The 15,169-nt window shown below is 45.3% G+C and overlaps 1 pseudogene; it reads right to left on the reverse strand.

The window, feature by feature from the left end:
* The window catches only part of LOC125438521, a 76,269-nt pseudogene that overhangs the window by 698 nt on the left and 60,402 nt on the right, over positions 1 to 15,169 (reverse strand).

Consider the following 15,169-nt stretch of genomic DNA (forward strand, 5'->3'; position numbering starts at 1 on the left):
TTTGCTCTAGAAAGCACGCCAGAAGACACCTCTTTTTAAGACATCCCCCAGATGTCTTTTTGTGCTGTACAGAATGGACCTATGGCTGGAAAGAATCATTCCCATTTCATTGTACTTGCATGGATTGTGAAGCACCAACATTTAACTGTGCCAGACATTCCAAGGGCAATAATGGAAGCTGGCACAAATAGAAGTTACTAGGCTAGAAATGGAAAAGGAAGGAACAGCTGATTGACGTGGACTTGTCCCAGCACCGCCCCAACTTAAGAGTACTGTGTTCAGTTCTGGTCGCCACATCTCAAAAAGGATATCGAAGAGATAGAAAAAGTGCAGAGAAGGGCAACGAGGATGATTGAAGGATTGGAGCACCTTCCTTATGAGGAGAGGCTGCAGCGTTTGGGACTCTTTAGTTTGGAGAGGAGACGGCTGAGGGGGGATATAATTGAAGTCTATAAAATTATGCATGGGGTAGAAAATGTGGACAGAGAGAAATTTTTCTCTCTTTCTCACAATACTAGAACCAGGGGGCATTCATTGAAAATGCTGGGGGGAAGAATTAGGACTAATAAAAGGAAACACTTCTTCACACAACGTGTGATTGGTGTTTGGAATATGCTGCCACAAGAGGTGGTGATGGCCACTAACCTGGATAGCTTTAAAAAGGGCTTGGAAAGATTTATGGAGGAGAAGTCAATCTATGGCTACCAATCTTGATCCTCCTTGATCTCAGATTGCAAATGCCTTAGCAGACCAGGTGCTCAGGAGCAGTAGCAGCAGAAGGCCATTGCTTTCACATCCTGCAGGTGAGCTCCCAAAGACACCTGGGGGGCCACTGCGAGTAGCAGAATGCTGGACTAGATGGACTCAGGTCTGATCCAGCAGGCTAGTTCTTATGTTCTTATGTTCTTAAGATACAGGTCAAACAAACTTGGGATTAAACAGTGTATTAAAAATAGCTGATCTTATCATAAACTGTTATTTCACCATAAAAAGGGGTAAGTGAAAGGCCCAACATGAGCTGAACTGATTCAGGGTTCTCCATTTACCTGCACCAAATGGCAGAAATGCTTCTCTAGTCACAAAGTTCCCATCTCTGTCCAAAAAATGATTTGGGTTGAACTCTTGAGGGGATGCCCATTGCTTGGGATCCAGAAGGACAGAGGCAATATCTGGGACGACAATGGTTCCCTAAAAGGAAAGCATAGTTGACTCAGAATACTTCAAAAACGGCACAATCCATCAATACTCCCTGAACAAAATATCTGACGCCTTTTGACTCTTGAAAAGAATTATCTGTGTGTTTTAAAGGAAGCATGGTGGTTAATTGTGGTGGTTAATTGTAATTTTTTAAAAAATTATGTATGCTTTACATTGTTCAATTGTTCAATAGTTCTTTCATTGTTAGCTCCCTTGGTGACTCTTGTAATAGCAGAAAGGCAGGATACAGATTTTTCAAATAATAATATATAAGGTAGAACAACAAATTTATGCACTCCAGGATTATAAGAAAGAACAACAAATTTAAGTAATCCAGACAAACTGTAATGACATTGAATTCTTCTCAGCAGCGGTAAAATACCTCAAATCCCTAAGGAAAAAGCCTAGCTAGATCCAACCAGATGCTCTGCTTAATTTGAAATATTGCTCTCTGTGTTGAGATGAGCACACAAGTTATCTTCATTGGAGAAATGAACAGTTCTAGGGGCAAATTCAGATGTAAAACTCAATTCAGTGTTTATTCCACCTTTCTTGAAGTCCCAGTTTGGAATACCAGAAGCTACTTTGAAGATTGAGGAGGAGTCCATAGTCATCTCACACACCTTCCATGATGTTCGAAAATCTCTTCAAACTTATAAAGAAGAAGAACAAGAAGAAGAGTTTGGATTTATATCCCCCTTTCTCTCCTGTAAGAATCTCAAAGGGGCTAACAATCTCTTTTCCCTTCCCCCTTCACAACAAGTACCCTGTGAGGTAGATAGGGTTGAGAGAGCTCCAAAGAACTGTGACTAGTTCAAGGTCACCCAGCTGGCATGTGTTGGAGTGCACAAGCTAATCTGGTTCACCAGATAACCCTCCACAGCTCAAGTGGCAAAACGGGGAATCAAACCCAGTTCTCCAGAGTGCACCTGCTCTTAACCACTACACCACACTGGCTCTCCTGCAAAGGACCAGTCCATACCCACATCTCTCAGTATGCAGCTAATGAAAGCAGATGAATGTTGGGAGAAGGTTGATGGTGGACAGTGTGCCATTAGGACAGTCAGAGTAGGAATAATTGTAAAAGACACATATGATTGACTCTGTAGAAGAAGACCTAGAGTGAATCCTTGGATCTGTATCTGTTCCAAAAAATCTGATTATCACTATGGGGAAGCATTTTAGATGATGGACAAAGACATGTAAACTCCAGTTCTTTAGCACTGCTTATTATTGATCTCACCTTATTGCATATACTGATTTATTGTGTTTAATTTGATCGTTCAAATTATAAACCATTCTCCCTCATCAAGCAGGGCTCAGAGCAGTACACAACAGTATGCACAGTTATACAATTAGATAGAAAGATTTAAAACTAAAATTTTCACAATGTGGCGCCCGTCCCTTTATAACCAGCAGGCTAATAACTAATATAGAATATCAATGAAGAACATAAAATGTGAAAAAGAATGTAAAAGAATATGAAATGAACATAACAAGTGGAGAGGCCTGTTTAGGTGGACAACCCTTGTTGTCCTCAACCATGGGCCTGGGCCTCCATCTTACAGGCTCTGTGGAATTGTTATAGCTCCCAAAGGGCCTGAGTCTCACAGGACAGAAAATGGGAGCGCCCCAGAAGGCCGTGCGCTCCTGTGATCGTGAGGAAGGCTGCCACACTGCCTTGCGCCCCAGAAGGCAGTGCGGCAGCCTTCCAAAACTTGGGACATTTGAAAAAACCAGTGGGACGCAGGACAAGTTTCAAGGCGGGACTGTCCCACCAAAAGCGGAACGTCTGGTCAGCCTACTCAAAATGTCAAACAAAAACTAAAACTGACCAGAGAGCAATAGTCCTCAGGGACTATCCTGAAGCCAGAACAGAACTTTTGGGCCAGGGATCTCCAGTAGATTGCTATTGGTTGAGTGTAATAGTCCCTGAGGGGTATATTGGGAGAAACAGTCAGTCCCGCAGATACGTTATGTTACATAAGCTGCCCTGAGGCTCAGTGAGAAAAGTGGAGCGCAAATAACATAAATGTTAAACAAACTGAAAGAAAGGATTGAACACCCTGTTTCCAGTTACTGATCTAAGGGGCGGGGGTGGGGGGCAAATTAACACAAATAGGACAGAGCAGATGGAACAAGCCATTTATGAGGGATAGTGCAATGATCTCAGTGCAAGAGTGTATCATTGTGGTGAAAGGAAGTTAGGAAGCTTGCCCTTCAAGGAGGCCTGCAAAGGAAATTCCTATGCAGATGCAGCTTGTAAAGTCTTTTCTATTAATATATATTTCCTGTTGGGTCCAAAAGTGTAGCTATAAAAAGTGGCTATACCTTTGGGATGAGAAAACCAAGCAGATTCACATCCTTCACAGATCGTCTGGGGATCCCAATCAATAAGATATAATGGAAACGCAAAATCTCATGAATCACAGCATTAGTGTAGGGCAATTTCTTCACATCTTGATAGGTGTATAATTGAGAGGAACCCAAAACATCTTCCATCTCCTTGTGGACTTTTTCTGTTAGGAAAAGAGTTTTGCATTTAGGTTGAAAATCAACTGGCATTGGATAGAGAATAAGGAGAAGAAGAGTTTGGATTTATATCCCCCTTCCTTTCTGTCCTGTAAAGAGACTCAATGGGGGGCCAATTCTGCACAGCCACGCTGGGGGTGGGATCGGCATACATGACACCGACCCAACCCCCCCGGGACCGTTTGCATGAACGGTCCCGGTAACGAACGGGAAGACGGCGCCACGGAGCGCCGTCGTCCAATCGACATACCTTCTCTGTGACCATCCGGCACATTGCCGAGGCCAGGGGACACGCCCCCCTGCCCTGCGAGACGGCTCTGGAGTCGCTGGGCAGGGCAGGCGTGTCCCCAGGCCTCGGCGATGCACCGGATGGTCGCAGTGAAGGTAGGTTGATTGGGCAAAGGAGAGAGGGATGGTGCCTTCCAGCCGCTGCCGTTCACACAGCTGCCGTTTTCCAAAAACCTCGCTCGGGGAGTGCCACACCAGAGGCGTTCATCCCATTGGGCAAAGTGGGCAGCTGCCCAGGGTGCCACCTTGTGGTGGGCGACAAAAATGCAGATTCGTTTGTGGTGGCTTTTGTATTTTCAGTGTTTTTCAATTTTTGGCCTGCAGGGGGCGCAAATTTTAGGCTAGCAGCACCAAAATTTCAGGGATTTTTTAGAAGACTCTCCTGATTATATGACCTGGGTTTGGTGATGTTTGGTTTAGGGAGCCCAAAGTTATGGACTCCCAAAGGGAGTGCCCCAACCCCCATTGTTTCCAATGAGAGCTAATAGGAGATGGGGCTACACCTTTGAGGGTCCATAATTTTGGACCCCTGAACCAAACTTCACCAAACCTGGGTGGTATCATCAGTAGGGTCTCACAAAGATACTCACAAATTGTTACAAACCGTTATTGAAAATGAGAAGGTAAAGTGAAAGCTACTCTTTTCATCCTGATGTGGATGTCCTTACCTTGAACATCTGGATGATTTGCCATAAGGAGTAGGGCCCACTGCAGAGTTGAAGCTGTTGTGTCTGATCCTGCGATAAAGAGGTCAAAAATGGATTGAGCCAGGTTCCCATCATCAAAGGTGGAGTTGGGGTCACTCTTTGCCTGTTGTCAACAAAGGAAAATGGCAGTGGAGATGAATGAATTATAATGATGTTGCTCAGGGTTGGATTGGCCATTAAAGCCGCCGAAATGTCCTGGTGGGCCAGTAGCTTGGGAAATCTGTTCCCCTTTCTACTAGGACCATTTTTGACTGAACTGAGTAGTTTTTGACTGAACTGAGTAGCTGGGCAGCCTCTTTTCCGCTGTCTCCTTCCCATCCTCTTTGCCAGGGGGCAAAAGTAAAATATATTTCAGACAGGAGACCAGAATGTATCACTCCTGCAGATCATTTCCAATTTGTGATGGTCCACATGGGGCTGAATGGCATGGTCATGAAGACCCTTACAAATGTTAAGGCTTACTATGAAGATCTTGGCAAGATGCTCAAGGCAGGAAGCTTGGCAGGAAGATGAACACCCCGGAAGATAGAGATAGAATTCAGCAAGATCTGAACACACTAGAAAAGTGGTCTGATGTGAATCAGATGCTATCCGGCAAGGATAAATGCAGATATTATCAGGTGCATCAGACATTGCATAAGGTATTTTATTATGATGTCATTGGTTGTTGGCAATAAAAGGTATTATAATTAAGTGTCTATCATTTATTAGATTATTGTGTATAATATATGCAGTTTCTTTTGTCTTAGTCTTCTGACATAATTGTAATATTTATTTTTATTTTTTATTTTCTTTTTGTTCTGTTTATAGTAATAATGAAAATAAATTAAAATTTTAAAAAAGGATAAAGGCAGAGTTTTGCATCTGAACTACTAAAATGTAAAGCATGCATACTTGATGGGAGATAAAGTGCTGCGTAGCACCAGGAAGTTTGAACAAGACCTTGGAGTACGGCAGGACAGTAACCTAAATATGAGTAGCCAGTTTGATGCAGTTGCAGATATGTATGTATGTATGTATGTATGTATGTATGTATGTATGTATGTATCAGAGCATTTGGTCCAGCAACCCCTGGACCCTCCCTCACCTTCCCCTTTCTCCGCTAGGGTGGGTGGGCCATGTCCAGATTGTGGACCCCATCCCTTTCACTCCAAATGGCAGCGGTTTTCAAGGAAGGTATGGTTGTTTCCCTTGTATCAGAGGGTGTTGTTTTGACAGCCAGCAGATGGCGCTGTTGCAGAACAGCACTGTGGTTTCAACTGTCACAGGTCTGGCATGTACACAATAACAGGCACAGTTGTGACATGTACACAACAGGAGGTGTGGAAATAGTACGAAAACCTGGCCACACGCAAATGCAAGGTTGTGTGAAAATTTCAAAGCAATCAGTCCAGTAGTTTGGGAGATTACCTGTCAGCAGAAAAACGTACTGATAGATTTTTATATAGATAGATATATGCCCAATTTATTTTGTCTTCGTCTTCTGACATAATTGTAATATTTCTTTTGTTTTTTCCTTTTCTTTTTTGTTCCGTTTATAGTAATAATGAAAATAAATTAAAATTTTAAAAAAGGATAAAGGCAGAGTTCTGCATCTGAACTACTAAAATGTAAAGCATGCATACTTGATGGGAGATAAAGTGCTGCGTAGCACCAGGAAGTTTGAACAAGACCTTGGAGTATGACAGGACAGTAACCTAAATGTTCTGCTCCCCAGGTGGTTATTTAGGTGCCCTGCACCCGGCCAAAGCAGAATGTAAGACTCACTGACTCAGTTAACAGTTCAATACTTAAAGCTTTAATTGTTATGTATGTATGTATGTATGTATGTATGTATGTATGTATGTATGTATGTATGTATGTATGTATGTATGTATGTATGTATTTAGTTAGTTAGTTAGTTAGTTATTTATTTGGCTTTTATACCGCCCCATCCCTGAAGGGCTCCGGGTGGTGTACAACATATAAGGATAACAATATAGGATAACTAAAACATTTAAAAGCAGCGATAAAACCGTAAAAACTATTTCTAATAATTATACAATAAATCTCAATAAAATGAGAGTATGAATGGCGTTCAACAGTCTATTTTTAAAGTTCCCTCCCCTCCCCCGAAAGGGAGGAGTGGCGTCCAGCATTCTAATTTTAAAGTTCTCTCCCCCCAAAAGGGAGGAATGGCGAGTCTCATTAGATGACAGATGGCCCAGATTCAGGGGCCAAAGGAGATACTCACTTTCTCTTTCTGGAGAAGGTAGAAATCAATGTAATCTTGTGGATCATGCAGGGACTGCTGTTCCTTATGCTCTTCTATCTCTTTCTTTATAAACGAAAACACAACATCACTGCTACAAAACGCCCTTTTGTGCGGACCTGGGAAATGGTCGAAGAGCCAAGGGAAAATTTCATAGAACTGCAGGAAACAGGGGAGGCAAAATCCAGTTGTTATTAAGAAGAGGCTTATTGACACAGTCATTTATATATTTCAGTGATGTCAAGTCACAATGTAGGTCCCTTCCGCACATGCAGAATAATTCTCTTTCATTCCTCACTTTGCAGCTGTGCAGAATAGCAGAATCCACTTGCAAACAATTGTGAAAGTGGATTGAAAGTGCATTATTCTGCATGTGCGGAAGGGACTGTACTCATGGCATCTCCTACAAGCGGCTTTCAAAGGAAGTAAGAAGAAGAGGTGGTTTCTCATTGTCTTCCTCTGCAGTCTTCCTTGGCAGTGTCCTATCTAAGTGGCCCTGCTTAGCCTCCAAAAGACTGAGCGTGCCACCTTCCCTCCCAGCCATCATCCAGGCTGATCTAAATAAAGTGTATTACATTAAAGGTATTTTAGATTTTTCTTTTGACCTATTTGGCTACTTCAACTTTTCATCTCTTTTTGAAAAACCAGAATATAGCTGACTGTGCCAGTAAAGGTTTCTGTCTGTCTATAACAGTGATGGTGAACCTTTTCGAGACCAAGTGTCCAAATTGCAACCCAAAACCCACTTATGTATTGCAAAGTGCCAACATGGCAATTTAACCGGAATACTGAGGTTTTCGTTTAGGAAAACCGGTTGACTCCGAGGCACGCGTTACTCAGGAGTAAGCTTGGTGAAGCAACCGTGTAATGCTTCGAAAAGGTGAATCACGACCCTAGGAGAGTTTACTCAGAAGCAAGCCCCATTGCCAGCAACCAAGCTTACGCCCAGGTAAAGAATCGTGCTCAGGCCAGCTTAGATATGTGTGTGTGTAGGGGGGTGATTTTCCAACCCTCCACATGATGGACTCTGTGCATGAGTGCCCACAGCAAGGGCTCTGAGTGCCACCTCTGGCACCCGTGCCATAGGTTCACCACCACTGGTCTATAACTTTGAAGAATATAGCTAAAATAGAGTGCGATCTTCTACCTGGAAGAAATTGACTTATGGAGATGGCTGCTTATGTGTGCCGCCCATCTGCGGATATCTAAATCTTTGGATTGGGCCACATTGATGCTAAACAGATTTTCCTGCAAACTTTGGGGATCACTAAGGTTGGCCAGAAAAATCTGAAAACCAAGAAACAACAACAACAACAACAAAATGGGTTCAATTAATCTATTTGTATTGCCCCATTTATAATAGGTCTAGGAGTAAATATCTAGATACTTTATTGATGGGTATTGGTGAGGTTGTTGACAATATAATAATTAAATTTCTCTTGAATGCCGACTGCACTGAGATTTTTGAGTCAGTAGCAAAAATTCTATTTCTTGTTACTGAAAAACATGTATAAATGGTGTTTTATTGTGTTATTATGCCAATAAAGGTAAATAAGAATACTCACAGTACTAAAACCAGGGGGCATACATTGAAAATGCTGGGGGGAAGAATTAAGACTAATAAAAGGAAACATTTCTTCACACAACACATGTTTGGTGTTTGGAATATGCTGCCACAGGAGGTGGTGATGGCCATTAAGCTGGGTAGTTTTAAAAGGGCTTGAACAGATTTATGGAGAAGTTGATCTATGGCTACCAATCTTGATCCTCCTTGATCTGAGACTGCAAATGCTTTAGCAGACCAGGTGCTCGGGAGCAGCAGCAGCAGCAGAAGGCCATTGCTTCCACATCCTGCACGTGAGCTCCCAAAGGCACCTGGTGGGCCACCGCGAGTAGCAGAGTGCTGGACTAGATGGACTCTGGTCTGATCCAGCAGGCTCATTCTTACGTTCTTATGAATAAGAATTACCCTATAATTTTAAAAAAGTGCAGACAACCCACTGTCATTCTGTGGTGGCCACTGGGAACTGCTATAGGCCCAGCAGTGGCTACAACAGTGCCCCAAGAACCTGGCAGTCTTTAAAAGATCATTCATTTGGACTTGGCCTGGCTGGCAGCAACCCCTGGATGACTTGACTTGCCTGATTCAAATTGCCTTGACTGCTTACTATACTTCAGTAGCAGTCATCATGTAAAAGCCAGTGTGGTATAGAGGCTAGAGCTTCAGAGTAGGGTCTAGGAGACCCAGGTCTGAATTCCCCTCTAGTTGTGGAAGCTCCCTAGGTGATTTTGGGCCAGTTACATACATTCAGACTAACCTCCTTCATAGTGAGGACAAAAAGGAGGAGAGGAGAATAATTTTAGCTGCTTTGGTCTTCACTGTGCAGAAAGTGGGGGTATAAATGAAGTCAATAAAAAAACCAAGTACATCTGAAGATGGACGAAATCAAAGGTATGGTGGTGAATAACTAAGGAAGATGAAATGAAGCGGAGAAAGGAGATTGCCATAATGAGGGAGAGAGAAAATGGTGCCAGGAGGAAGACACAGGGAAAGTAAAACACCCCTCATACGTCCTTGAGGGTTCCCTAGCATGAAGTGGCTCTGGTTCAGTGTCTGGCAACACATAAACAGACCATAGTTTTCCTAGGTAGAGGCATCTGTGGAGGAGGGGGGATAGAAAGCTGAAGACAGAGGAGCAGGTAAACATAGGTGGCTGTAGGGTGGGAAAGAAAGAAAGAGCAGGAAAGTGGGAGAGGCTATGGAGGCTTTCAGAAATGGAAAGAACAAATTGCAGAAGAGGGAAATGAAATTAACCCCACAAGTCATTACAGGTTTCCACTTATATAATCCAGTTTGCTGCCTACTGAATCTTTAACTAGTCCACCAAATTCACGTCAAATATTTCCAAATCAAGGGGTTGGATTCAGTGGTGGGATCCAAAAATGTTAGTAACAGGTTCCCATGGTGGTGGGATTCAAACTGTGGCGTAGCGCCAATGGGGCTGGGCGGGGCACACAGGGGGCATGGCCGGGCATTCCAGGGGCGGGGCATTGCTGGGCGGGGCTGTGGCAAGGACACAGCCGCTGCGCCGGTCCTTGGGTGGGAAACAAATGCACGCAGGCACAGGCTGTCACGCACAACGGTGCACCTCCTCCTAGACTGCTTCAAGTTCTGCGCGCTACTGCTGAGAGGAGGGGCATAACTAAGGCAAAAATCACGTGGCAAAATCACCAAATAGTAACCCCGTCTCGGCACACACAAATAATCAGTAACCTACTCTCGGGAACCTGTGAGAACCTGCTGGATCCCACCTCTGGTTGGATTCCACTATCTGAAAGTGGAAGATGCTGATAGTTGACAATTATCCCAGCCCTCCTTTTGCCCCAGCAGTGATTTCCACCCCTTGGAAAGTTTATTTCCTGACCTTGGGACCTAGATGGAGTGATAGCCAATGAGCTGGGAGGTGGCAGTCTTCCCTGAGAAGACAGTTCTCACCTAATTGCAGTTTCCCAATATGCTATCCCAGGGCCTTCCAATGAGAAAGAACAGAATACTCACATCATAAAATATACTGGCTATAAATGTTAAGATAACATGAACAGCTTCTGTCAACTTGAGGAATTCTTCATCATCAATAGAAAACCGGTGTCCAAATGCCAAAGCACAGATCACATTGGAGATTGAATTTTTGATAGGTAATGAAGGGTCAAGAGGCTCTCCTACAAATGCAAACATTGATACTTATATTATTAACTCTGCGATTACTACTAGAATTTCATGCTAAACTAAAGATGACGGGAAATAAGAATTAGCAAGTGTTGAGCGTGAACTCAGAAAATGCCACCCACTATGAAATAGTTTGTTCTCCTCCGAACTGGGGTTCCACTCATAAGACACTTATCAAAATAGCTATCCAGCCTATCTTGGAACATATTGGGTATCTTGGAGCTATCCAGCCCTCTCAATAGTCTTCCTACCTATCAGCCATTATTGGGAAAGGCTTGCTAGAAATAGCTGCCCGAGAATCAGATGTTAAATCAAACCCATACCATTCCTTTCAGGGAAGCTATAACCCCCTACTTCCTGGGGGGGGGGGATTATGTTTCTGAATGTGGTCAGGACCTGATTATGTTGTTATAGAAAAGGGGCTTTCTTCCTTTGAAATGCAAGTTTTTTTAAAAAAAAAATATAGCCACTGATACTTCTTATTCTTTTTCAGAAGAGACATTCGTTTGTCATTGTAGTTTTTTGTTACCCCTCTATGTTAGTCACAAAAGACTACCCTTTCATTATGAGGCCACTCGGGGCTCTTTAGTATTGTGCACCACAAGGTTATGTAGCAAGAGGATAGGAAAGCACCATTGTAAAGCTTAATGAAGGGGGTAGTTGACCCCCTATGCTTTTAAAGTATCTGGGTAGGGCCAGAATTCTTAAGTGCATGAGCAATTGTTTTTCAGTTTTAAAGTACACTTAAATCTTTCAAAGTACAGTAAACTGAAAGGTGTCAAAGAATACAAAACATGACTGATATTTCTACCCTCTTTGTCTGTCTCTATACTGATGATGCAGGGCTGGGCATCTCCTTATTTAAGGTACAAGATATCCACCTAGTCTCTGTCAGGGAAGAAAAATAAATATGGTGTGCATCTTGTGCGCAGATCAGCATGATCTAAATGACAGCACCTGTCATACAGAGACAGTTGGCAGAACCTGATGCAACTGTACCAAACCAGTTTGATCCAGTCCAGTGACCTTCACAGTGATTGGTCAGTGATAGTATATAGGCAGAGCATATTCATTGTACATTGTCCATTAGGGTTTCTTAGTTGCTGCAAAGCATACTGCCGGTTTGTTCATTGATTCACTGTATATAACCTGCACCAAAAAGATAAAAGCCTTCTTTGAAGTGAAACAGCTGTGTGGTGTGCAGTTGTTCTTGTGCCGTGCCAAGCCGTCTACAACAGCACTTATCCTACTCTGGTAACACCCCTTTCCGCTGTTAAGCGGCCTACTCTGTCAGTCTCAACTAGGGGCAGAGTGTTTTAGGCCCTGGCCCCAATCTGGTGGAATGCTCTGTCCAATGAGATCAGGGCCCTGCAGGATTTGACAAATTTGACTACCACTTACCCTTCGCACGTGCAAAAGTCTCAACAAGCTGATGGGCCTCCTCTTGGATCTGGTGCTCCACACCTTTCTTCCCCAGTCCCAATTTCCGCATGGTAACCATCCCAAATTTCCTCTGTTGCTTCCAGGTGTGGCCATTGGAGAATACAATACCTACAGCCATTAAGAACCAATTTATTCACAAGAATTCCTGCAAATTAACATGCAGATTCCCAGTTCAGAAAATATAGACTGGAATGACATGAATGCCTATTAATTTGGAGCTATCCGTAACTGAAGAATCTCCCATTCACTCCCACTTTTTATCATTCATAACTCTCAGTTTTAAAGGGACCAGGGTGGGGGAACAAGAGATGAGCCCACCCTCATCCCCTTTGCCCCATTTGACACGTGGCTGCTGCAGCCCAGAACAAGACGGGGAGTAAGAAACAGGGGGTATGTAATCTTAACTGTGGCGTTCCCCCTCCCCCTCCTGCAGTCTGGGCTGACAAGCCGTCCCACCGTCCCTATCCGAGGTGTTGTTCTCCTCGTCAGTGGCCCCGGTCTTTGGGGCTCGCACAGTCAGTTGCCGAAACCACAGGGTGGCCGCCAAGGGAGGAGGGGAAAGAGTCTTCCCCCTCCTGCCTGAGGCTTGCTCTAAACGCGGTTGGGGTCTGCAGCCCCTCTAGTGAGGGGGCGGCTATCCCCCTGACCAGCCTCCCTTTCCTCCCTCATCCCCTTTCGCGCCTCTGTGTCTCCTCTGCTCTCTCTCTCTCCTCTCTCGCTCGCTCCTCTGTTCTCTCGTCTCCCTCCTTCTCCGTCTTCCCTGCGCTCTCTTTCCCCTCTCTCGTCCACCTCTCTGCTCCCCCTCTCTCTCTCGCAGCTCTTTCCCTACGCTTGTCCTCTCCTCCCTCGGCACCCGCAACTCCCTCCCAAGACTCGTTGCGACCAGCCTCGCCCTCCTGTTCGCTCGGCCCTTATCTAGCCTCCCCTGTGCATCGGGGGTGTTCCCGGCCTCGCTCCTGGCCCAGCCGCCTGCCACCGGCGGCTTCACAAGCCGCAGCTGCGCCACTCCCCCGCCGGCAGCCAGCGGCCCGACAAGCCGCAGCTGCGCCGCTCTGCGGCCGGCCCCCGGCCGGCCCGCAACCTCGCCGGTGCTTCCTTCATCGGGCCGGCCACTGCTGGGTCCCACCGCCGGCCCCGCCTCCCGGCTGGGCGAGTCCGGGGCGAGCCGTCGCGGCGACCCCCGGACATTAACCCTAACTCTTCTCCCCCTTAAGAGACCTTAGAACATGCCTCAACATTGCTTGTCATGTCTTGACCCACCTCCCAAGTCTTACATGGCCGAAGCCTACCACAGCCACTATCAACACATGGACTTTAAAAGTGGGTGGGTGGGAAGACAAGGGCCCCTTCCACAAGTCCAGAATAAGGCACTTTCAATCCACTTTCACAATGGTTTGCGAGTGGACTTGGTATTTTACACAGCTGCAAAGTGCATTGAAAGTGCATTATATTCTGCAGGTGTAGAAGGGGCCTAGGAATGGGAAGATCCTGCTGATGGAAGAGTGGAGGGTGCATCAGCCAGGGGAACGTGTGACATTAATGAGGCCAAAAAACTGGGGGTTTGTGTCTCCCACTTGACATTTTTGAACAGGTTCCCCCAGGAACTTTTTGTTACCCCTCCCCTTTGTTCACCATAGTCCTACCCAGCTACAAGCTGCATCTTCTGCCTTACCGAGAGCTTCTATTTGTATAGAGCCCTTGCACGGAGCCGTGGTGCGACCACACTTGGAGCACTGTGTTCAGTTCTGGTCGCCACATCTCAAAAGGGATATCGAAGAGATAGAAAAAGTGCAGAGAAGGGCAAGGAGGATGATTGACGGACTGGAGCACCTTCCCTATGAGGAGAGGCTGCAGCGTTTGGGGCTCTTTAGCTTGGAGAGGAGACGTCTGAGGGGGGATATGATTGAAGTCTATAAAATTATGCATGGGGTAGAAAATGCTGACAGAGATAAATTTTTCTCTCTTTCTCGCAATACTAGAACCAGGGGGCATCCATTGAAAATGCTGGGGGGAAGAATTAGGACTAATAAAAGGAAACACTTCTTCACACAACACATGTTGGGTGTTTGGAATATGCTGCCACAGGAGGTGGTGATGGCCACTAACCTGGATAGCTTGAAAAAGGGCTTGGACAGATTTATGGAGGAGAAGTCAATCTGTGGCTACCAATCTTGATCCTCCTTGATCTGAGATTGCAAATGCCTTAACAGACCAGGTGCTCGGGAGCAGCAGCAGCAGCAGAAGGCCATTGCTTTCACATCCTGCAAGTGAGCTCCCAAAGGCACCTGGTGGGCCACTGCGAGTAGCAGAGTGCTGGTGTAAGGAATTCCATAGAAGCAGAAATAAAAGGCTCTTTGGTGAAAAAGACCGTTTATTCAGACATCTTAGAAAGCTCAAGTACACGCAGTGGCAGGAATGACACTTCCCGCCAGAAGCACAGGTTATAACTCTATTCATCCCATCCCCCTTCCTGCTTCCCATGGGAACGGAGTCCTCATCTCCCGCGCAGAGATAAGGTCTCCGCCGATGAAGCTGGCCCATCGCCCGGGCTGTGGAATGCACTCAAGGTTACTTTACCATCAACACCATTGAAACCCTTACACTAGATGGACTCTGGTCTGATCCAGCAGGCTAGTTCTTATGTTCTTATTTGAAGTCTGGCGTCTTCCTCTCACTTCTCCCACCTCCCAGCAGCTACCCAATTGGGAGAATGGAGTATGCATGCTGCAGAAAGCTCAATTTCTGCTGGGCAATTGAGCCTCCCCCAAATCCAAGAAACAACCTAATCAGGGAAATGAGGTACACATGCTGCAGAACAACCGTCCCTTTCATGCAGTTGAGCATCCCCCATCTCCAGGCAGCAGCCTAAGCAACTGAATGAAGTGCATGCACTGCAAATTGAGCCATCTCTGAGCAATGGAGCCTCCCCCACTTCCTGCTGCTGCCCTTCTCTGCCTATTAACCGAACACCTGACCACCACCCCTCACCTGTCGTAGATCTGCTTCTGGTTTTGATCAGTCCTG

This window comes from Sphaerodactylus townsendi, linkage group LG08 (assembly GCF_021028975.2).
Source record: "Sphaerodactylus townsendi isolate TG3544 linkage group LG08, MPM_Stown_v2.3, whole genome shotgun sequence".
NCBI classification, from domain to species: domain Eukaryota; kingdom Metazoa; phylum Chordata; class Lepidosauria; order Squamata; family Sphaerodactylidae; genus Sphaerodactylus; species Sphaerodactylus townsendi.